We start from the raw sequence: 6,000 nt of genomic DNA on the forward strand, positions 1-6,000 counted from the left end.
GAACTACAAGTTCCACTCATGTTGTTTGCTTTAGTATAACATTTATAATGTACAGTCACATTGCACTTGCTCCAACCCACTTGAATTGTGTCATTCTTATAAAAACATACAATTCCCTTTTGTGTCACAGGCAAATACAGTGCTACCTTATCATAGGCTTTAATAGATACTGTGTCATAAACCAGATTTTCCCAGGTCTCATTGACCCCTAGGGGGATAGCAGTCATTAATAATCCCCCGTATGCTGTTGGTATGGCTGTGCAGATCCAGCAGTTCGAAACATTAAAAGTCTCAGCATACACACGTGTAATTGCCTGATAAGTGTTAAAGTTCGGGTGCCAGTCTATGTTCGGTTCATCACGTTTAATCAGTTCAACTTTTGTGGCAGGAAAAAGGAAAGGCCACAACAAAAAAAACAATGTTATCAGTATAGCTACCAGAATAATCATGCAAGTTTTCTGAGGTTGTTCAGTGTCTCTATTTGCTTTATACCTAGTCATTTTGTTCTCGTCGTACAACAGTAACAAGGTTTTTGTCCAGTTCAAAGTTCTTAACCAGTTTACAGTGTGTCAAATGAATCCGGGATGCTCGCTCCGCGATCTTGACTGCAGTGGGTGTCGACAGTAGTACCTGGTACGGCCCTTCCCACTTTGGAGAACTCCATTTTTTTCTCTTAACTATCTTCACCCAGACCCAAGTGCCTGGGGCTACTGCTGCTTCTGATGGTTTCGTTTGCTCTTTATCTGAAACAGAATTTAACTGCAAAAGTTTGTTATTCAAAAATCGCCTCATATACCCTTGCAAGTGAACTGTCAGCCTCCTGCTCTGCAGACATGAGAGGTTTCCATTGGGGTGTATAATATGCCCTCCCAAACAGAACTTCAAAAGGAGTTTATCCTTTTGCATTTGGAACAGTTCTCATGCTCAACAGTGCCAGAGGTAAACAGTGTACCCAGTTCTTTTGTGTCTCACTAATCAATTTTCTAAGTTTATTCTTCAACACCCCATTATATCTCTCTACTAATCCTGCAGATTGGGGGTGGTATGCACAATGGTTTTTCAATGATATCCCGAAATAGCGACTAAGTTGTTGTATAGTTTGATTTACAAAGTGTGTGCCATTGTCACTATAAATCTTTTCCGGTATGCCAAATCTAGGAATAATTTCTTTAACAAGGACTTTTGCAACAGTAGCTGCATCTGGATTTTTAGTTGGAAAAGCTTCCACCCATTTGGAAAACATATCTATAATGACAAGGCAGTACTTCTTATTTTTGCATTTGTTCAGTTCTATAAAATCCATATAAATAGTATGAAATGGATACGGTGGTATAGGGAAACTCCCTTGCTTAGGTTTCAATGCCCCTTGTGCATGATGCTTGTTACAAACATGGCATGCTGCACAAAAAATTTTTGTGTAATTAGTAAATCCATACGTCGTAAACACTTGATTCACTAACTGTACCATCCCCCCTGTTGAGACATGGCTCTGCCCATGGCTCAACAAAGCTGCATATCTAAACAAGTTAGATGGTAAGCTTGGTTTCTTTTCTTTGGAGATGTACAGTCCCTTTTCAAGGATTGCTCCTCGTTTTATCCACTTTTGTTTTTCTACATTTGTAGTAAGTGTCTGCATTGTTTTTAACATTTCTAAATCTAAAATCTCAGATGGTTGTAGTTCCTCACTCAAAAGAAAAACTTCGGAAGCTGCTTGTTTTGCAGCTGTATCAGCCTTCACATTACCTTTTGAAATTCTATCCTGTTGCTTGGTATGAGCTACGCATTTGCAAATAGCTACTTTCTGAGGTAACTGAATAGAGTCTAACATCTAAAATAAATTGCGCATGGTTAATTGGTTTACCAGTAGATGTTATCATTCCTCTATTTTTCCACTGCTGCGCAAAAACATGTACAGTAGAAAAAGCATACTGACTTGTCAGTAAAAATGTTCACTTTCTTACCTTTTTGCTAAGGTACATGCCCTCGTCAAGGCAATCAATTCTGCTGCTTGTGCAGATAAGTTGTGTGGTAAGGACTTCGCTTCTAAAATCTCGGTATCAGAAACTACTGCATACCCCACTAGATTCTGTCCTGTAGGACCCCTTCTGCACGAGTCGTCCACATAGTATGTCACCTCGGCATCATCCAAGGGAACATCTGTAAGGTCTTTTCTAGGTAGTATCTTTTGCTCAATCTCTTGCAGGCAGCAGTGTGGTTTGCCATCTGCAGGGGTTGGAAGCAAGGTTGACGGATTCAAAGTTGTGCATCGTTCAATTGTCATATGAGGTTGGCTCAACAGTATAGTCATACAGGAAAGATGTCTAGCAGGAGAAAGATATGCTACTTTTTCTTGCAGTAAAATAATCGCGACTGCATGAGGCACTCTCAATGTGAGAGGGTGGAACAATACTACTGAGGCTGAAGCCTGCACTGCCATTGCAGCTGCGACTACTGCTTGTACACAGTGGGGCAAGGATCGCGCCACTGGGTCTGTGATGAATAGTAAGCTATGGGGCGTTGTTTGTCCCCATGCTGTTGTGTTAACGCTGATGTCATATAACCTTGCTTACAGTCTACAGTTTGGAAAAAATCGCTTAGGATAGTTCGGTAATCCTAAAACTAAGGAAGAAGCTATCAGTTGTTTCAGTTTGCAGAAAGCTGATTCTGCTTTTGGTGTCCACTGTAATGAGTCCTGTGCTGCCATCGGCTTTTTGAATATCAAATTAGTCAGCGGAGCAGACTCCAAAGCATAGTTTGGTATCCAACTCCGACAAAAGTTAGTAGTTCCCAAGAAGAACATCATTTCCTTCTTGTTAGTTGGTCTAGGTGCTTGTAATATTGCTGTTTTTCTGTGTTCATCTAATATTCTGCCTTCTTTGGATATTACATATCCCAGGTATTTAACCTGTTTTTTTCCAAAGTTGCAGTTTGTTTGTTTTTTACCTTGAGTAGCTAAAAATTGTAATAATGCTATGGTATCCTCTTCTGCATTCTTGCTGGGTGGGGGCTGCTAGCAGAATGTCGTCTACATAAAGTAAAATCTGACTAATTTTCGGTGGGATAAATCCCACCAGGTTACTTGCCATTTCTTGTGCGAATATCATTGGACTTTCACAATATCCCTGTGGTAGTCTCGTATATGTATACCATTTCCCCTGAAATGTAAATGCAAACCAATGTTGGCTGTCTGGGTGTATCGGTATCGAGAAAAATGCATTGCTAATATCTACCACAGAAAAATACTTCTGTTGAGGTTTCAAATCATTCAATAAAGTGTGTGGATCTGGCACTGTTGATGCCCTAGGTATAACTGCGTCATTCACAGCTTGTAAATCTTGGACCATACGCCATTCCCAGTTTGCTTTCCTAACAGGAAATAAGGGTGTATAACATGGTGAATCAGGAGATTCTATTAAGACCCCTTCCTTAAGTAAGGCTGCTATTATAGGTTTGATTCCTATTTCTGCATCCTTTAAGGGATACTGTCTTTTTTGAGGTCTAAATGCTGATTTTGGCGTAATATAACTGGTCCTGCTGTATGAATATGTCCTACATCTGATTTCCCTGTTGACCAGAGAGTCTCTGGTATGTCTCGTAAGGCTTTTTCCTCTTCCTCTAGTAAGAGTGCTACTCAGCTATCCTCACTTGCCTGTGAGTGCACAGCTGGGTGTGTCTGTGTTATCCAATTCAATTTCTGCTTCTGTACTCCTTGTTCAGAGAGTTCTAACTCTGTCTGTTTTTCCCACCTTGTAACTTTTTCTCCTAGGTCTGCCCACTTCAAATTTCTATCTTTAGTTAAGCTTACATGTGGTAATCAATTAGATTTGTAAAGTGCTAAGAATTCCTGGGGCAATGAACAGCTTACTACACGGTTTCCTTCTGTGTCCCAGTACAAATTTCGTAATACTAACCTATTAGCATGGTTTCTAAACAATTCTTGCTCATATTCTTTATCAGGTCCTGGTCTGTTACAGTAATATAGAGTACAATGCAACAAATGCTGTTTATTAGTGTCAATGGAGGGGGATTTACTGATACTTATGTTCATCAGTTCTTCGGTTACTGCCCCTGGACCAGTCGTAACTAAGTCCTGGCTGTACCAATAAAATGTTTCACCCTCCGGTCGCACTACAAAAGTATCCATTTGTCGCTGTGCTTCCATACCCTGCATAGTTGGAACTACGGCTATGCCAGATATCTGCATTAAGTCTCTGCCCAAGAGATTCACTGGGCATTTTGCAGAAACAATTTTGCTTTAATGGGTTATCCTTGAAAGGGTCAGTTTTCGCTATGTTGTGGGAGAGTGGCTCCCGATACAGCTGTCCATTAGCTGCTTTCACTAATATGTAGTCTAGTGATTCTGAATTTTCTGGTAGTTTGGAAGGTTGTATCAGGGTCCGTGAAGCCCCTGAGTCGCACAGAAATTTGACTTCCTCCCCTCTACCAGAAGCGTAACTTCTGGTTTCGTGTCTGCTAAGTAGAGCTCTAAGCTCAATAATGCTAAGTCTAAAATTTCATTTTTTTCATCATTTATGAATTCATGTACATCCTCTATCCCTTCTGTCACATCCTCTACCCTTGCTACCACATTTGCATTTGTCTTTTCCTGTTCATTCTTATCCAGTGATTCTTGACTATCATATAATCATTCCTCACCCTCCTTATCTTCCGTGGTTACCTTCTTATTTAGCCTGCAATCCCTTGCCAAATGTCCCTTTTTCCCGCATTTGAAACATTCACCCCTTTTCTTTCTCTTCAAAGTCTTCTGATCGTTTATCAGATTGTTTGTTTCCCTGGGTATTTTTCTTACCCTTCTTCCCAGTTTGTACTACAAAGACTTCTGACCCGTCTTCTACTGCAAATACTTGAGTTTTCTTTTTCTTTTTGCTATTAAAATGCCTTTTGGCATGTCTTGCATATTCAAGTAATGACTGTAATCTACTTGTACGATGATCTACCATGTGCTTTGTAATAAAGCTGCTAATGTGAGCTATACTGCCTTTTAAGAATGCATTCTTTAGCTGTTGCTCATATGGGGAATCATGTGTTTGATCTTCAGGTACTGCATTCCACAATGGTTATTAAAACATTCTAATAATCTGGAATAATATCTATCAACAGTTTCACCTTCTTGTTGTATGCATTGATTAATGCAAGTCCAATCAGCCCTAGGCTTCCATTTCTCAGAGATTCGGTCTGTCAGACCTTTCACTCTGTTGTCCAGTTCTGCGTTACTATGTGGGAGTGGTCTAAGCTCTGCGTCACGGGGATTCCAGTTGCCACTGATCATGTGCCAATCCGGACCTACAATTTGTCTAACTACTTTTTCTACTACTTCTCCATTCAAATAGTAACTTAACCTCATGCCCTGTAAGTCTTCTAAGAATTTTCTAAAATTAACTTTTGGATGGGGAATTCCCTCTGTGGCTTTCTGGATGTCTTCCGGTGTCCACGGTCTATATACTAGAAGAGTCGGATCCTGTCCTGCCTGTGGATTTGGTACTTCTATGAGTGGACATATCTCTTCCTCACTCATAGCTTGTGAATTTCTATTTATTTCATATAATTCAATATCCCCTCTCAAGTTGCGTGTTCGAGACCTGGTCCCGATAGGATCCCTGACAAATGGTTTTGATTTTGCAGGAACAGCTGGGTATAGCGGAGGTGGATCAGCTTGTCCACTCGCTTCATATTCCGGTAAAGGATGCGGAGGGGGTGGAGGAGGGGCTGTCGCTATTACCAAGTTATTATCTTCTTTATCTAAGAACATTGCTTTTGAATTTTTAATCTTTTGTTCCCTGCGATTTGCTTCCTCAAGCCACCTGTGTGCCTGAGGGACTCCTAATTGCCGTTGCTTTTTTAGCTGACCTTTCGCATCTGTTTTAAGTTGTCTAACAAGTTTAGTAAGTGAAGATTTATCTAAATTACCATCAAATTTGTATTTATCAACCCATTTTGTATAATACTTAACATTATCGGCACGCTGTAATTGCATATATT

Source organism: Protopterus annectens, chromosome 8.part0 (genome assembly GCF_019279795.1).
Source record: "Protopterus annectens isolate FY-2018-M chromosome 8.part0, PAN1.0, whole genome shotgun sequence".
NCBI lineage: Eukaryota > Metazoa > Chordata > Ceratodontiformes > Protopteridae > Protopterus > Protopterus annectens.